The following is a 20,806-nucleotide window of genomic DNA, read 5'->3' as shown; positions in this document are numbered from 1 at the left end:
GTTTTACACGTCTGCATTATGTTTTACATTATGTTTTACACGTCTGCATTATGTTTTACATTATGTTTTACATTATGTTTTACACGTCTGCATTATGTTTTACATTATGTTTTACACGTCCGCATTATGTTTTACACGTCTGCATTATGTTGTACACGTCTGCATTATGTTTTACACGTCTGCATTATGTTTTACACGTCTGCATAATGTTTTACACGTCTGCATTATGTTTTACACGTCTGCATTATGTTTTACATTATGTTTTACACGTCTGCATTATGTTTTACACGTCTGCATTATGTTTTACATTATGTTTTACACGTCTGCATTATGTTTTACATTATGTTTTACACGTCTGCATTATGTTTTACACATCTGCATAATGTTTTACACATCTACATTATGCTTTACACGTCTGCATTATGTTTTACACGTCTGCATTGTGTTTTACATTATGTTTTACACGTCTGCATTATGTTTTACATTATGTTTTACACGTCCGCATTATGTTTTACACATCTGCATAATGTTTTACACGTCTGCATTATGTTTTACATTATGTTTTACACGTCTGCATTATGTTTTACATTATGTTTTACACGTCCGCATTATGTTTTACACGCTGCATTATGTTTTACATTATGTTTTACACGTCTGCATTATGTTTTACATTATGTTTTACACGTCTGCATTATGTTTTACATTATGTTTTACACGTCCGCATTATGTTTTACACGTCTGCATTATGTTTTACACGTCTGCATTATGTTTTACACGTCTGCATTATGTTTTACACGTCTGCATTATGTTTTACACGTCTGCATTATGTTTTACACGTCTGCATTATGTTTTACATTATGTTTTACACGTCTGCATTATGTTTTACACGTCTGCATTATGTTTTACATTATGTTTTACACGTCTGCATTATGTTTTACATTATGTTTTACACGTCTGCATTATGTTTTACACATCTGCATAATGTTTTACACATCTACATTATGCTTTACACGTCTGCATTATGTTTTACACGTCTGCATTGTGTTTTACATTATGTTTTACACGTCTGCATTATGTTTTACATTATGTTTTACACGTCCGCATTATGTTTTACACATCTGCATAATGTTTTACACGTCTGCATTATGTTTTACATTATGTTTTACACGTCTGCATTATGTTTTACATTATGTTTTACACGTCCGCATTATGTTTTACACGCTGCATTATGTTTTACACGTCTGCATTATGTTTTACATTATGTTTTACACGTCTGCATTATGTTTTACATTATGTTTTACACGTCTGCATAATGTTTTACACGTCTGCATTATGTTTTACACGTCCGCATTATGTTTTACACGTCTGCATTATGTTTTACATTATGTTTTACACGTCTGCATTATGTTTTACACATCTGCATAATGTTTTACACATCTACATTATGCTTTACACGTCTGCATTATGTTTTACACGTCTGCATTGTGTTTTACATTATGTTTTACACGTCCGCATTATGCTTTACAAGTCTGCATTATGTTTTACACGTCTGCATTATGTTTTACATTATGTTTTACACGTCTGCATAATGTTTTACACGTCTGCATTATGTTTTACATTATGTTTTACACGTCTGCATTATGTTTTACATTATGTTTTACACGTCTGCATTATGTTTTACATTATGTTTTACACGTCTGCATAATGTTTTACACGTCTGCATTATGTTTTACATTATGTTTTACACGTCTGCATAATATTTTACACGTCTGCATTATGTTTTACACGTCTGCATTATGTTTTGCATTATGTTTTACACGTCTGCATTATGTTTTACGTTATGTTTTACATTATGTTTTACACGTCTGCATTATGTTTTACACGTCTGCATTATGTTTTACACGTCTGCATTATGTTTTACACGTCTGCATTATGTTTTACACGTCTGCATTATGTTTTACATTATGTTTTACACGTCTGCATTATGTTTTACACGTCTGCATTATGTTTTACATTATGTTTTACACCTCTGCATTATGTTTTACATTATGTTTTACACGTCTGCATTATGTCTTACATTATGTTTTAAAAGTCTGCATTATGTTTTACACGTCTGCATTATGTTTTACACGTCCGCATTATGTTTTACACGTCCGCATTATGTTTTACACGTCTGCATTATGTTTTACAGGTCTGCATTATGTTTTACACGTCCGCATTATGTTTTACACGTCTGCATTATGTTTTACATTATGTTTTACACATCTGCATTATGTTTTACACGTCTGCATTATGTTTTACACGTCTGCATTATGTTTTACACGTCTGCATTATGTTTTACATTATGTTTTACACGTCTGCATTATGTTTTACACGTCTGCATTATGTTTTACACGTCTGCATTATGTTTTGCACGTCTGCATTATGTTTTACACGTCTGCATTATGTTTTACACGTCTGCATTATGTTTTACACGTCCGCATTATGTTTTACACGTCTGCATTATGTTTTACATTATGTTTTACACGTCTGCATTATGTTTTACATTATGTTTTACACGTCTGCATTATGTTTTACACATCTGCATAATGTTTTACACATCTACATTATGCTTTACACGTCTGCATTATGTTTTACACATCTGCATTGTGTTTTACATTATGTTTTACACGTCTGCATTATGTTTTACATTATGTTTTACACGTCCGCATTATGTTTTACACATCTGCATAATGTTTTACACGTCTGCATTATGTTTTACATTATGTTTTACACGTCTGCATTATGTTTTACATTATGTTTTACACGTCTGCATAATGTTTTACACGTCTGCATTATGTTTTACATTATGTTTTACACGTCTGCATAATGTTTTACACGTCTGCATTATGTTTTACACGTCTGCATTATGTTTTGCATTATGTTTTACACGTCTGCATTATGTTTTACATTATGTTTTACACGTCTGCATTATGTTTTACATTATGTTTTACATTATGTTTTACACGTCTGCATTATGTTTTACATTATGTTTTACACGTCCGCATTATGTTTTACACGTCTGCATTATGTTTTACACGTCTGCATTATGTTTTACACGTCTGCATTATGTTTTACATTATGTTTTACATTATGTTTTACACGTCTGCATTATGTTTTACATTATGTTTTACACGTCTGCATTATGTTTTACACGTCTGCATTATGTTTTACACGTCTGCATTATGTTTTACATTATGTTTTACACGTCTGCATTATGTTTTACACGTCTGCATTATGTTTTACATTATGTTTTACACGTGTGCATTATGTTTTACATTATGTTTTAAAAGTCTGCATTATGTTTTACACCTCTGCATTATGTTTTACACGTCCGCATTATGTTTTACACGTCTGCATTATGTTTTACACGTCCGCATTATGTTTTACACGTCTGCATTATGTTTTACATTATGTTTTACACATCTGCATTATGTTTTACATTGTTTTACACGTCTGCATTATGTTTTACATTATGTTTTACACGTCTGCATTATGTTTTACATTATGTTTTACACGTCTGCATTATGTTTTACATGATGTTTTAAGTCTGCATTATGTTTTACACGTCTGCATTATGTTTTACACGTCCGCATTATGTTTTACACATCTGCATTATGTTTTACACGTCTGCATTATGTTTTACCCGTCTGCATTATTTTTTACACGTCTGCATTATGTTTTACACGTCTGCATTATGTTTTACACGTCTGCATTATGTTTTACACGTCTGCATTATGTTTTACACGTCTGCATTATGTTTTACACGTCTGCATTATGTTTTACATTATGTTTTACACATCTGCATTATGTTTTACACGTCTGCATTATGTTTTACACGTCTGCATTATGTTTTACACGTCTGCATTATGTTTTACATTATGTTTTACACGTCTGCATTATGTTTTACACGTCTGCATTATGTTTTACACGTCTGCATTATGTTTTACACGTCTGCATTATGTTTTACATTATGTTTTACACGTCTGCATTATGTTTTACACGTCTGCATTATGTTTTACATTATGTTTTACACGTCTGCATTATGTTTTACATTATGTTTTACACGTCTGCATTATGTTTTACACATCTGCATAATGTTTTACACATCTACATTATGCTTTACACGTCTGCATTATGTTTTACACGTCTGCATTGTGTTTTACATTATGTTTTACACGTCTGCATTATGTTTTACATTATGTTTTACACGTCCGCATTATGTTTTACACATCTGCATAATGTTTTACACGTCTGCATTATGTTTTACATTATGTTTTACACGTCTGCATTATGTTTTACATTATGTTTTACACGTCTGCATAATGTTTTACACGTCTGCATTATGTTTTACATTATGTTTTACACGTCTGCATAATGTTTTACACGTCTGCATTATGTTTTACACGTCTGCATTATGTTTTGCATTATGTTTTACACGTCTGCATTATGTTTTACATTATGTTTTACACGTCTGCATAATGTTTTACATTATGTTTTACATTATGTTTTACACGTCTGCATTATGTTTTACATTATGTTTTACACGTCCGCATTATGTTTTACACGTCTGCATTATGTTTTACACGTCTGCATTATGTTTTACATTATGTTTTACACGTCTGCATTATGTTTTACACGTCTGCATTATGTTTTACATTATGTTTTACACGTCTGCATTATGTTTTACACGTCCGCATTATGTTTTACACGTCTGCATTATGTTTTACACGTCTGCATTATGTTTTACACGTCTGCATTATGTTTTACATTATGTTTTACACGTCTGCATTATGTTTTACACGTCCGCATTATGTTTTACACGTCTGCATTATGTTTTACACGTCTGCATTATGTTTTACACGTCTGCATTATGTTTTACACGTCTGCATTATGTTTTACACGTCTGCATTATGTTTTACACGTCTGCATTATGTTTTACACGTCTGCATTATGTTTTACACATCTGCATTATGTTTTACACGTCTGCATTATGTTTTACACGTCTGCATTATGTTTTACATTATGTTTTACACGTCTGCATTATGTTTTACACGTCTGCATTGTGTTTTACATTGTTTTACACGTCTGCATTATGTTTTACATTATGTTTTACACGTCTGCATTATGTTTTACATTATCTTTTACACGTCTGCATTATGTTTTACACATCTGCATAATGTTTTACACGTCTGCATTATGTTTTACACGTCTACATTATGTTTTACATTATGTTTTACACGTCTGCATTATGTTTTACATTATGTTTTACACGTCTGCATTATGTTTTACATTATGTTTTACACGTCTGCATTATGTTTTACATTATGTTTTAAAAGTCTGCATTATGTTTTACACGTCTGCATTATGTTTTACATTATGTTTTACACGTCTGCATTATGTTTTACATTATGTTTTAAAAGTCTGCATTATGTTTTACACGTCTGCATTATGTTTTACACGTCTGCATTATGTTTTACATTATGTTTTAAAAGTCTGCATTATGTTTTACACGTCTACATTATGTTTTACACGTCTGCATTATGTTTTACCCGTCTGCATTATTTTTTACACGTCTGCATTATGTTTTACACGTCTGCATTATGTTTTACACGTCTGCATTATGTTTTACACGTCCGCATTATGTTTTACACGTCTGCATTATGTTTTACATTATCTTTTACACGTCTGCATTATGTTTTACACATCTGCATAATGTTTTACACGTCTGCATTATGTTTTACACGTCTACATTATGTTTTACATTATGTTTTACACGTCTGCATTATGTTTTACACGTCTGCATTATGTTTTACACGTCTGCATTATGTTTTACACGTCTGCATTATGTTTTACATTATGTTTTACACGTCTGCATTATGTTTTACACGTCTGCATTATGTTTTACATTATGTTTTACACGTCTGCATTATGTTTTACACGTCCGCATTATGTTTTACACGTCTGCATTATGTTTTACACGTCTGCATTATGTTTTACACGTCTGCATTATGTTTTACATTATGTTTTACACGTCTGCATTATGTTTTACACGTCTGCATTATGTTTTACACGTCTGCATTATGTTTTACATTATGTTTTACACGTCTGCATTGTTTTACACGTCTGCATTATGTTTTACACGTCTGCATTATGTTTTACACGTCTGCATTATGTTTTACACCTCTGCATTATGTTTTACACATCTGCATTATGTTTTACACGTCTGCATTATGTTTTACACGTCTGCATTATGTTTTACATTATGTTTTACACGTCTGCATTATGTTTTACACGTCTGCATTGTGTTTTACATTGTTTTACACGTCTGCATTATGTTTTACATTATGTTTTACACGTCTGCATTATGTTTTACATTATCTTTTACACGTCTGCATTATGTTTTACACATCTGCATAATGTTTTACACGTCTGCATTATGTTTTACACGTCTACATTATGTTTTACATTATGTTTTACACGTCTGCATTATGTTTTACATTATGTTTTACACGTCTGCATTATGTTTTACATTATGTTTTACACGTCTGCATTATGTTTTACATTATGTTTTAAAAGTCTGCATTATGTTTTACACGTCTGCATTATGTTTTACATTATGTTTTACACGTCTGCATTATGTTTTACATTATGTTTTAAAAGTCTGCATTATGTTTTACACGTCTGCATTATGTTTTACACGTCTGCATTATGTTTTACATTATGTTTTAAAAGTCTGCATTATGTTTTACACTTCTGCATTATGTTTTACACGTCTGCATTATGTTTTACCCGTCTGCATTATTTTTTACACGTCTGCATTATGTTTTACACGTCTGCATTATGTTTTACACGTCTGCATTATGTTTTACACGTCCGCATTATGTTTTACACGTCTGCATTATGTTTTACATTATGTTTTACACATCTGCATTATGTTTTACATTATGTTTTACACGTCTGCATTATGTTTTACATTATGTTTTACACATCTGCATTATGTTTTACATTATGTTTTACACGTCTGCATTATGTTTTACATTATCTTTTACACGTCTGCATTATGTTTTACACGTCTGCATTATGTTTTACACGTCTGCATTATGTTTTACACGTCTGCATTATGTTTTACATTATGTTTTACACGTCTGCATTATGTTTTACACGTCTGCATTATGTTTTACATTATGTTTTACACGTCTGCATTATGTTTTACACGTCCGCATTATGTTTTACACGTCTGCATTATGTTTTACACGTCTGCATTATGTTTTACATTATGTTTTACACGTCTGCATTATATTTTACACGTCCGCATTATGTTTTACACGTCTGCATTATGTTTTACATTATGTTTTACACGTCTGCATAATTTTTTACACGTCTGCATTATGTTTTACACGTCCGCATTATGTTTTACACGTCTGCATTATGTTTTACATTATGTTTTACACGTCTGCATTATGTTTTACACATCTGCATAATGTTTTACACATCTACATTATGCTTTACACGTCTGCATTATGTTTTACACGTCTGCATTGTGTTTTACATTATGTTTTACACGTCCGCATTATGCTTTACACGTCTGCATTATGTTTTACACGTCTGCATTATGTTTTACATTATGTTTTACACGTCTGCATAATGTTTTACACGTCTGCATTATGTTTTACATTATGTTTTACACGTCTGCATTATGTTTTACATTATGTTTTACACGTCTGCATTATGTTTTATATTATGTTTTACACGTCTGCATAATGTTTTACATGTCTGCATTATGTTTTACATTATGTTTTACACGTCTGCATTATCTTTTACATTATGTTTTACACGTCTGCATTATGTTTTACATTATGTTTTACACGTCTGCATAATGTTTTACACGTCTGCATTATGTTTTACATTGTTTTACACGTCTGCATTATGTTTTACATTATGTTTTACACGTCTGCATTATGTTTTACATTATGTTTTACACGTCTGCATTATGTTTTACATGATGTTTTAAAAGTCTGCATTATGTTTTACACGTCTGCATTATGTTTTACACGTCCGCATTATGTTTTACACATCTGCATAATGTTTTACACGTCTGCATTATGTTTTACATTATGTTTTACACGTCTGCATAATATTTTACACGTCTGCATTATGTTTTACACGTCTGCATTATGTTTTGCATTATGTTTTACACGTCTGCATTATGTTTTACATTATGTTTTACACGTCTGCATTATGTTTTACACGTCTGCATTATGTTTTACACGTCTGCATTATGTTTTACACGTCTGCATTATGTTTTACACGTCTGCATTATGTTTTACATTATGTTTTACACGTCTGCATTATGTTTTACACGTCTGCATTATGTTTTACATTATGTTTTACACGTCTGCATTATGTTTTACATTATGTTTTACACGTCTGCATTATGTCTTACATTATGTTTTAAAAGTCTGCATTATGTTTTACACGTCTGCATTATGTTTTACACGTCCGCATTATGTTTTACACGACCGCATTATGTTTTACACGTCTGCATTATGTTTTACAGGTCTGCATTATGTTTTACACGTCTGCATTATGTTTTACACGTCTGCATTATGTTTTACACGTCCGCATTATGTTTTACACGTCTGCATTATGTTTTACATTATGTTTTACACATCTGCATTATGTTTTACACGTCTGCATTATGTTTTACACGTCTGCATTATGTTTTACACGTCTGCATTATGTTTTACATTATGTTTTACACGTCTGCATTATGTTTTACACGTCTGCATTATGTTTTGCACGTCTGCATTATGTTTTGCACGTCTGCATTATGTTTTACACGTCTGCATTATGTTTTACACGTCCGCATTATGTTTTACACGTCTGCATTATGTTTTACATTATGTTTTACACGTCTGCATTATGTTTTACATTATGTTTTACATGTCTGCATTATGTTTTACACATCTGCATAATGTTTTACACATCTACATTATGCTTTACACGTCTGCATTATGTTTTACACATCTGCATTGTGTTTTACATTATGTTTTACACGTCTGCATTATGTTTTACATTATGTTTTACACGTCCGCATTATGTTTTACACATCTGCATAATGTTTTACACGTCTGCATTATGTTTTACATTATGTTTTACACGTCTGCATTATGTTTTACATTATGTTTTACACGTCTGCATAATGTTTTACACGTCTGCATTATGTTTTACATTATGTTTTACACGTCTGCATAATGTTTTACACGTCTGCATTATGTTTTACACGTCTGCATTATGTTTTGCATTATGTTTTACACGTCTGCATTATGTTTTACATTATGTTTTACACGTCTGCATTATGTTTTACATTATGTTTTACATTATGTTTTACACGTCTGCATTATGTTTTACATTATGTTTTACACGTCCGCATTATGTTTTACACGTCTGCATTATGTTTTACACGTCTGCATTATGTTTTACACGTCTGCATTATGTTTTACATTATGTTTTACATTATGTTTTACACGTCTGCATTATGTTTTACATTATGTTTTACACGTCTGCATTATGTTTTACACGTCTGCATTATGTTTTACACGTCTGCATTATGTTTTACATTATGTTTTACACGTCTGCATTATGTTTTACACGTCTGCATTATGTTTTACATTATGTTTTACACGTCTGCATTATGTTTTACATTATGTTTTAAAAGTCTGCATTATGTTTTACACGTCCGCATTATGTTTTACACGTCTGCATTATGTTTTACACGTCCGCATTATGTTTTACACGTCTGCATTATGTTTTACATTATGTTTTACACATCTGCATTATGTTTTACATTGTTTTACACGTCTGCATTATGTTTTACATTATGTTTTACACGTCTGCATTATGTTTTACATTATGTTTTACACGTCTGCATTATGTTTTACATGATGTTTTAAAAGTCTGCATTATGTTTTACACGTCTGCATTATGTTTTACACGTCTGCATTATGTTTTACACATCTGCATTATGTTTTACACGTCTGCATTATGTTTTACCCGTCTGCATTATTTTTTACACGTCTGCATTATGTTTTACACGTCTGCATTATGTTTTACACGTCTGCATTATGTTTTACACGTCTGCATTATGTTTTACACGTCCGCATTATGTTTTACACGTCTGCATTATGTTTTACATTATGTTTTACACATCTGCATTATGTTTTACACGTCTGCATTATGTTTTACACGTCTGCATTATGTTTTACACGTCTGCATTATGTTTTACATTATGTTTTACACGTCTGCATTATGTTTTACACGTCTGCATTATGTTTTACACGTCTGCATTATGTTTTACACGTCTGCATTATGTTTTACATTATGTTTTACACGTCTGCATTATGTTTTACACGTCTGCATTATGTTTTACATTATGTTTTACACGTCTGCATTATGTTTTACATTATGTTTTACACGTCTGCATTATGTTTTACACATCTGCATAATGTTTTACACATCTACATTATGCTTTACACGTCTGCATTATGTTTTACACGTCTGCATTGTGTTTTACATTATGTTTTACACGTCTGCATTATGTTTTACATTATGTTTTACACGTCCGCATTATGTTTTACACATCTGCATAATGTTTTACACGTCTGCATTATGTTTTACATTATGTGTTACACGTCTGCATTATGTTTTACATTATGTTTTACACGTCTGCATAATGTTTTACACGTCTGCATTATGTTTTACATTATGTTTTACACGTCTGCATAATGTTTTACACGTCTGCATTATGTTTTACACGTCTGCATTATGTTTTGCATTATGTTTTACACGTCTGCATTATGTTTTACATTATGTTTTACACGTCTGCATAATGTTTTACATTATGTTTTACATTATGTTTTACACGTCTGCATTATGTTTTACATTATGTTTTACACGTCCGCATTATGTTTTACACGTCTGCATTATGTTTTACACGTCTGCATTATGTTTTACACGTCTGCATTATGTTTTACATTATGTTTTACACGTCTGCATTATGTTTTACACGTCTGCATTATGTTTTACATTATGTTTTACACGTCTGCATTATGTTTTACACGTCCGCATTATGTTTTACACGTCTGCATTATGTTTTACACGTCTGCATTATGTTTTACACGTCTGCATTATGTTTTACATTATGTTTTACACGTCTGCATTATGTTTTACACGTCCGCATTATGTTTTACACGTCTGCATTATGTTTTACACGTCTGCATTATGTTTTACACGTCTGCATTATGTTTTACATTATGTTTTACACGTCTGCATTATGTTTTACACGTCTGCATTATGTTTTACACGTCTGCATTATGTTTTACACGTCTGCATTATGTTTTACACGTCTGCATTATGTTTTACACGTCTGCATTATGTTTTACACATCTGCATTATGTTTTACACGTCTGCATTATGTTTTACACGTCTGCATTATGTTTTACACGTCTGCATTATGTTTTACACGTCTGCATTATGTTTTACACGTCTGCATTGTGTTTTACATTGTGTTTTACACGTCTGCATTATGTTTTACATTATGTTTTAAAAGTCTGCATTATGTTTTACACGTCTGCATTATGTTTTACATTATGTTTTACACGTCTGCATTATGTTTTACATTATGTTTTAAAAGTCTGCATTATGTTTTACACGTCTGCATTATGTTTTACACGTCTGCATTATGTTTTACACGTCTGAATTATGTTTTACACGTCCGCATTATGTTTTACACGTCTGCATTATGTTTTACATTATGTTTTACACATCTGCATTATGTTTTACATTATGTTTTACACGTCTGCATTATGTTTTACATTATCTTTTACACGTCTGCATTATGTTTTACACATCTGCATAATGTTTTACACGTCTGCATTATGTTTTACACGTCTACATTATGTTTTACATTATGTTTTACACGTCTGCATTATGTTTTACACGTCTGCATTATGTTTTACACGTCTGCATTATGTTTTACATTATGTTTTACACGTCTGCATAATGTTTTACACGTCTGCATTATGTTTTACACGTCTGCATTATGTTTTGCATTATGTTTTACACGTCTGCATTATGTTTTACATTATGTTTTACACGTCTGCATAATGTTTTACATTATGTTTTACATTATGTTTTACACGTCTGCATTATGTTTTACATTATGTTTTACACGTCCGCATTATGTTTTACACGTCTGCATTATGTTTTACACGTCTGCATTATGTTTTACACGTCTGCATTATGTTTTACATTATGTTTTACACGTCTGCATTATGTTTTACACGTCTGCATTATGTTTTACATTATGTTTTACACGTCTGCATTATGTTTTACACGTCCGCATTATGTTTTACACGTCTGCATTATGTTTTACACGTCTGCATTATGTTTTACACGTCTGCATTATGTTTTACATTATGTTTTACACGTCTGCATTATGTTTTACACGTCCGCATTATGTTTTACACGTCTGCATTATGTTTTACACGTCTGCATTATGTTTTACACGTCTGCATTATGTTTTACATTATGTTTTACACGTCTGCATTATGTTTTACACGTCTGCATTATGTTTTACACGTCTGCATTATGTTTTACACGTCTGCATTATGTTTTACACGTCTGCATTATGTTTTACACGTCTGCATTATGTTTTACACATCTGCATTATGTTTTACACGTCTGCATTATGTTTTACACGTCTGCATTATGTTTTACACGTCTGCATTATGTTTTACACGTCTGCATTATGTTTTACACGTCTGCATTGTGTTTTACATTGTGTTTTACACGTCTGCATTATGTTTTACATTATGTTTTAAAAGTCTGCATTATGTTTTACACGTCTGCATTATGTTTTACATTATGTTTTACACGTCTGCATTATGTTTTACATTATGTTTTAAAAGTCTGCATTATGTTTTACACGTCTGCATTATGTTTTACACGTCTGCATTATGTTTTACACGTCTGAATTATGTTTTACACGTCCGCATTATGTTTTACACGTCTGCATTATGTTTTACATTATGTTTTACACATCTGCATTATGTTTTACATTATGTTTTACACGTCTGCATTATGTTTTACATTATCTTTTACACGTCTGCATTATGTTTTACACATCTGCATAATGTTTTACACGTCTGCATTATGTTTTACACGTCTACATTATGTTTTACATTATGTTTTACACGTCTGCATTATGTTTTACACGTCTGCATTATGTTTTACACGTCTGCATTATGTTTTACACGTCTGCATTATGTTTTACATTATGTTTTACACGTCTGCATTATGTTTTACACGTCTGCATTATGTTTTACATTATGTTTTACACGTCTGCATTATGTTTTACACGTCCGCATTATGTTTTACACGTCTGCATTATGTTTTACACGTCTGCATTATGTTTTACACGTCTGCATTATGTTTTACATTATGTTTTACACGTCTGCATTATGTTTTACACGTCCGCATTATGTTTTACACGTCTGCATTATGTTTTACACGTCTGCATTATGTTTTACACGTCTGCATTATGTTTTACATTATGTTTTACACGTCTGCATTATGTTTTACACGTCTGCATTATGTTTTACACGTCTGCATTATGTTTTACACGTCTGCATTATGTTTTACACGTCTGCATTATGTTTTACACATCTGCATTATGTTTTACACGTCTGCATTATGTTTTACAAGTCTGCATTATGTTTTACATTATGTTTTACACGTCTGCATTATGTTTTACACGTCTGCATTATGTTTTACACGTCTGCATTGTGTTTTACATTGTTTTACACGTCTGCATTATGTTTTACATTATGTTTTACACGTCTGCATTATGTTTTACATTATCTTTTACACGTCTGCATTATGTTTTACACATCTGCATAATGTTTTACACGTCTGCATTATGTTTTACACGTCTACATTATGTTTTACATTATGTTTTACACGTCTGCATTATGTTTTACATTATGTTTTACACGTCTGCATTATGTTTTACATTATGTTTTACACGTCTGCATTATGTTTTACATTATGTTTTAAAAGTCTGCATTATGTTTTACACGTCTGCATTATGTTTTACATTATGTTTTACACGTCTGCATTATGTTTTACATTATGTTTTAAAAGTCTGCATTATGTTTTACACGTCTGCATTATGTTTTACACGTCTGCATTATGTTTTACATTATGTTTTAAAAGTCTGCATTATGTTTTACACGTCTGCATTATGTTTTACACGTCTGCATTATGTTTTACACGTCTGCATTATTTTTTACACGTCTGCATTATGTTTTACACGTCTGCATTATGTTTTACACGTCTGCATTATGTTTTACACGTCCGCATTATGTTTTACACGTCTGCATTATGTTTTACATTATGTTTTACACATCTGCATTATGTTTTACATTATGTTTTACACGTCTGCATTATGTTTTACATTATCTTTTACACGTCTGCATTATGTTTTACACATCTGCATAATGTTTTACACGTCTGCATTATGTTTTACACGTCTACATTATGTTTTACATTATGTTTTACACGTCTGCATTATGTTTTACATTATGTTTTACACGTCTGCATTATGTTTTACATTATGTTTTACACGTCTGCATTATGTTTTACACGTCTGCATTATGTTTTACATTATGTTTTACACGTCTGCATTATGTTTTACACGTCTGCATTATGTTTTACATTATGTTTTACACGTCTGCATAATGTTTTACACGTCCGCATTATGTTTTACATTATGTTTTACACGTCTGCATTATGTTTTACACGTCTGCATTATGTTTTACATTATGTTTTACACGTCTGCATTATGTTTTACACGTCTGCATTATGTTTTACATTATGTTTTACACGTCTGCATTATGTTTTACACGTCTGCATTATGTTTTACACGTCTGCATTATGTTTTAAACGTCTACATTATGTTTTACACGTCTGCATTATGTTTTACATGATGTTTTACACGTCTGCATTATGTTTTACATGATGTTTTACACGTCTGCATTATGTTTTACACGTCTGCATTATGTTTTACACGTCTGCATTATGTTTTACACGTCTGCATTATGTTTTAAACGTCTACATTATGTTTTACACGTCTGCATTATGTTTTACATTATGTTTTACACGTCTGCATTATGTTTTACATTATGTTTTACACGTCTGCATTATGTTTTACACGTCTGCATTATGTTTTAAACGTCTACATTATGTTTTACACGTCTGCATTATGTTTTACATTATGTTTTAAACGTCTACATTATGTTTTACACGTCCGCATTATGTTTTACACGTCTGCATAATGTTTTACACGTCCGCATTATGTTTTACATTATGTTTTACACGTCTGCATTATGTTTTACATTATGTTTTACATTATGTTTTACATTGTTTTACACATCCAACCTTGTGTTTTACATTATGTTTTACATTATGTTTTACACGTCCACCTTGTGTTTTTCACGTCAACCTTGTGTTTTACACGTCCGTATTATGTTTTACACATTGTGAAAGGCCGTACCTATTCACTGACGAAATCCTAGGCGGGACAGCACGAAATGAGACGCAGAGACATGACTGTATTGGGAAACTGTTTTGGGAGTTTCAACTCTCCCCGGGGCCGTACAAAAAAAGTGGTACAAAACACACAACGTCAACATTGTATTTTACGAGAGATGCAGCGAGAGGGAGAGCGAGATATGCAGCAAGAGGGGGAGAAGCAGTGAGAGGGAGGGAGGGAGAGGAGCATGGAGAGGGGGAGAGAGGAGCAGTGGGAGGGGTCGAGAGGAGCAGTGGGAAGGGTGGAGAGGATCTGCAGTAGGGGGGGAGAGGAGCAGTGGGAGGGGTGGAGAGGAGCACTGGGAGGGGTGAAGAGGATCTGCGGTGGGGGGGGAGAGGAGCAGTGGGAGGGGTGGAGAGGAGCAGTGGGAGGGGTGGAGAGGATCTGCGGTAGGGGGGGGAGAGGAGCAGCGGGAGGGGGGAGGAGCAGCCAGACAGGGATGCAGCTTAAGCCCCACCCTCTTCAATATATATATATATATATATATATATATATATATATATATATATATATATATATATCAACGATTTGGTGAGGGCACTAGAACAGTCTGCAGCACCCGGCCTCACCCTACTAGAATCTGAAGTCAAATGTCTACTGTTTGCTGATGATCTGGTGCTTCTGTCACCAACCAAGGAGGGCCTACAGCAGCACCTAGATCTTCTGCACAGATTCTGCACAGATTCTGCACAGACCGGGGCCCTGACAGTAAATCTCAGTAAGACCAAAATAATGGTGTTCCAATAAAGGTCCTGTCGCAAGGACCACAAATACAAATTCCATCTAGACACCGTTGCCCTAGAGCACACAGAAAACTATACATAACTTGGCCTAAACATCAGCGCCACAGGTAACTTCCACAAAGCTGTGAACAATCTGAGAGACAAGGCAAGAAGGACCTTCTATGTCAGAAGGAAAATCCAGAAAAGAGACGTTTTAAAATTCTACAACCACCTAAAAGGAAGCGATTCCCAAACCTTCCATAACAAAGCCATCACCTACAGAGAGATGAACCTGGAGAAAAGTCCCCTAAGCAAGCTGGTCCTGGGGCTCTGTTCATAAACACAAACACACCCCACAGAGCCCCAGGACAGCTACACAATTAGATCCAACCAAATCATGAGAAAACAAAAAGATTAATTACTTGACACATTGGAAAGAATTAACAAAAAAACAGAGCAAACTAGAATGCTATTTGGCCCTAAACAGAGAGTACACAGTGGCAGAATAGCTGACCACTATGACTGACCCAAACTTAAGGAAAGCTTTGACTATGTACAGACTCAGTGAGCATAGCCTTGCTATTGAGAAAGGCCGCCGTAGGCAGACCTGGCTCTCAAGAGAAGACAGGCTATGTGCACACTGCCCACAAAATGAGGTGGAAACTGAGCTGCACTTCCTAACATCCTGCCCAATGTATGCCCATATTAGAGACACATTTCCCTCAGATTACACAGATCCACAAAGAATTTGAAAACACTTCCGATTTTGATAAACTCCCATATCTACTGGGTGAAATACCACGGTGTTCCATCACAGCAGCAAGATTTATGACCTGTTGCCACAAGAAAAGGGCAACCAGTAAAGACAAACACCATTGTAAATACAACCCATATTTATGTTTATTTATTTTCCCTTTTGTACTTTACACCATTTGTACATTGTTAAAACACTGTATATACATAACATGACATTTGTAATGCCTTTATTCTTTTGGAACTTCTGTGAGTGTAATGTTTACTGTTCATTTTTATTGTTTATTTCTCTTTGGGTTATTATCTACTCACTTGCTTTGGCGATGTTAACATGTGTTTCCCATGTCAATAAAGCCCCTTGAATTAAATTGAGAAACAGCGAGAGGGGGAGAGAGAGAAGCAGCGAGAGGGAGAGAGAGAGAAGCAGAGAGAGGGAGAGAGAGAGAAGCAGTGAGAGGGAGAGAGAGAGAAGCAGCGAGAGGGAGAGAGAGAGAGAAGCAGGGAGAGGGAGAGAGGGAGAAGCGGCGAGAGGGGGAGAGGGAGAAGCGGCGAGAGTGGGAGAGAGAGAGAAGCAGCGAGAGGGAGAGAGAGAGAAGCAGGGAGAGGGAGAGAAGCAGGGAGAGGGAGAGAGGGAGAAGCGGCGAGAGGGAGAGAGAGAGAAGCAGCGAGAGGGAGAGAGAGAGAGAAGCAGGAGAGGGAGAGAGAGAGAAGCAGGGAGAGGGAGAGAGGGAGAAGCGGCGAGAGGGGGAGAGAGAGAGAAGCAGGGAGAGGGAGAGAGGGAGAAGCGGCGAGAGGGAGAGAGAAGCAGCGAGAGGGAGAGAGAGAGAAGCAGCGAGAGGGAGAGAGCGAGAGAAGCAGGGAGAGGGAGAGAGGGAGAAGCGGCGAGAGGGGGAGAGGGAGAAGCGGCGAGAGGGGGAGAGGGAGAAGCGGCGAGAGTGGGAGAGAAGCGGGGAGAGTGGGAGAGGGAGAAGCGGCGAGAGTGGGAGAGAAGCGGGGAGATGGGGAGAGGGAGAAGCGGCAAGAGTGGGAGAAAGCGGGGAGAGTGGGAGAGGGAGAAGCGGCGAGTGGGAGAGAAGCGGGGAGATGGGGAGAGGGAGAAGCGGCGAGAGTGGGAGAGAAGCGGGGAGATGGGGAGAGGGAGAAGCGGCGAGAGTGGGAGAGAAGCGGGGAGATGGGGAGAGGGAGAAGCGGCGAGAGTGGGAGAGAAGCGGCGAGAGTGGGAAATAAGCAGCGAGAGGGGGGAGGGAGAGAAGCAGCGAGAGGGAGAGAAGCACGGAGAGAAGCAGGGCGAGAGGGAGAGATGCAGCTCGAGAGGGAGAGATGCGGCGAGAGGGAGAGAAGCACGGAGAGAAGCAGGGCGAGAGGGAGAGATGGGGCGCGAGAGGGAGAGATGGAGCGCGAGAGGGAGAGATGGGGCGCGAGAGGGAGAGATGGGGCGCGAGAGGGAGAGATGGGGAGGGAGAGATGGGGCGCGAGAGGGAGAGAGAGAAAAGCAGCGAGAGGGGGGGATAGAGAGAGAAGCAGCGAGAGGGAGAGAAGCGGCGAGAGGGGGAGAGGGAGAAGCGGTGAGATGGGGAGAGGGAGAAGCGGTGAGATGGGGAGAGGGAGAAGCGGTGAGATGGGGAGTTGGAGAAGCGGCGAGATGGGGAGAGGGAGAAGCGGCGAGATGGGGAGAGGGAGAAGCGGCGAGATGGGGAGAGGGAGAAGCGGCGAGATGGGGAGAGGGAGAAGCGGCGAGATGGGGAGAGGGAGAAGCGGCGAGATGGGGAGAGGGAGAAGCGGTGAGATGGGGAGTGGGAGAAGCGGCGAGAGGGGTTGAGGGAGAAGCGGCGAGATGGGGAGAGGGAGAAGCGCGAGATGGGGAGAGGGAGAAGCGGCGAGATGGGGAGAGGGAAAAGCGGCGAGAGGGGGAGAGGGAGAAGCGCGAGATGGGGAGAGGGAGAAGCGGCGAGATGTGGAGAGGGAAAAGCGGCGAGAGGGGGAGAGGGAGAAGCGGCGAGATGGGGAGAGGGAGAAGCGGCGAGATGGGGAGAGGGAGAAGCGGCGAGATGGGGAGAGGGAGAAGCGGCGAGAGGGTGAGAGGGAGAAGCGGCGAGAGTGGGAGAGAAGCGGGGAGAGTGGGAGAGGGAGAAGCGGCGAGAGTGGGAGAGAAGCGGGGAGAGGGAGAGGGGAGAGGGAGAAGCGGCGAGAGTGGGAGAGAAGCGGGGAGAGTGGGAGAGGGAGAAGCGGCGAGTGGGAGAGAAGCGGGGAGATGGGGAGAGGGAGAAGCGGCGAGAGTGGGAGAGAAGCGGGAGAGTGGGAGAGAAGCGGGGAGAGTGGGAGAGGGAGAAGCGGCGAGTGGGAGAGAAGCGGGGAGATGGGGAGAGGGAGAAGCGGCGAGAGTGGGAGAGAAGCGGGAAGAGTGGGAGAGAAGCGGGGAGATGGGGAGAGGGAGAAGCGGCGAGAGTGGGAGAGAAGCGGCAAGAGTGGGAAAGAATCAGCGAGAGGGGGGAGGGAGAGAAGCAGCGAGAGGGAGAGATGCAGTGCGAGAGGGAGAGAAGCAAGGAGCGAGGGAGAGATGCGGCGAGAGGGAGAGAAGCACAGAGAGAGGGAGAGAAGCACGGAGAGAAGCAGGGCGAGAGGGAGAGATGCAGCTCGAGAGGGAGAGATGCAAGGAGAGAGGGAGAGATGGGGCGCGAGAGGGAGAGATGGGGTGCGAGAGGGAGAGATGGGGTGCGAGAGGGAGAGATGGGGCGCGAGAGGGAGAGATGGGGCGCGAGAGGGAGAGATGGGGCGCGAGAGGGAGAGATGGGGTGCGAGAGGGAGAGATGGGGTGCGAGAGGGAGAGATGGGGTGCGAGAGGGAGAGATGGGGCGCGAGAGGGAGAGATGGGGCGCGAGAGGGAGAGATGGGGCGCGAGAGGGAGAGATGGGGAGGGAGAGATGGGGCGCGAGAGGGAGAGAGAGAAAAGCAGCGAGAGGGGGGGATAGAGAGAGAAGCAGCGAGAGGGAGAGAAGCGGCGAGAGGGGGAGAGGGAGAAGCGGTGAGATGGGGAGAGGGAGAAGCGGTGAGATGGGGAGAGGGAGAAGCGGTGAGATGGGGAGTTGGAGAAGCGGCGAGATGGGGAGAGGGAGAAGCGGCGAGATGGGGAGAGGGAGAAGCGGCGAGATGGGGAGAGGGAGAAGCGGCGAGATGGGGAGAGGGAGAAGCGGTGAGATGGGGAGAGGGAGAAGCGGTGAGATGGGGAGTGGGAGAAGCGGCGAGGGAGAAGCGGCGAGATGGGGAGAGGGAGAAGCGCGAGATGGGGAGAGGGAGAAGCGGCGAGATGGGGAGAGGGAAAAGCGGCGAGAGGGGGAGAGGGAGAAGCGCGAGATGGGGAGAGGGAGAAGCGGCGAGATGTGGAGAGGGAAAAGCGGCGAGAGGGGGAGAGGGAGAAGCGGCGAGATGGGGAGAGGGAGAAGCGGCGAGATGGGGAGAGGGAGAAGCGGCGAGATGGGGAGAGGGAGAAGCGGCGAGAGGGTGAGAGGGAGAAGCGGCGAGAGTGGGAGAGAAGCGGGGAGAGTGGGAGAGGGAGAAGCGGCGAGAGTGGGAGAGAAGCGGGGAGAGGGAGAGGGGAGAGGGAGAAGCGGCGAGAGTGGGAGAGAAGCGGGGAGAGTGG

The 20,806-nt window shown here is 37.9% G+C and overlaps 1 pseudogene; it reads left to right on the top strand.

The window, feature by feature from the left end:
* The window catches only part of LOC118938894, a 70,847-nt pseudogene that overhangs the window by 41,131 nt on the left and 8,910 nt on the right, over positions 1–20,806 (top strand).

Source organism: Oncorhynchus mykiss, chromosome 15 (genome assembly GCF_013265735.2).
Source record: "Oncorhynchus mykiss isolate Arlee chromosome 15, USDA_OmykA_1.1, whole genome shotgun sequence".
Taxonomy (NCBI): domain Eukaryota; kingdom Metazoa; phylum Chordata; class Actinopteri; order Salmoniformes; family Salmonidae; genus Oncorhynchus; species Oncorhynchus mykiss.
The sequence above is the reverse complement of the archived record's forward strand: the minus strand, read 5'-3'. Positions and strand labels throughout refer to the sequence as shown.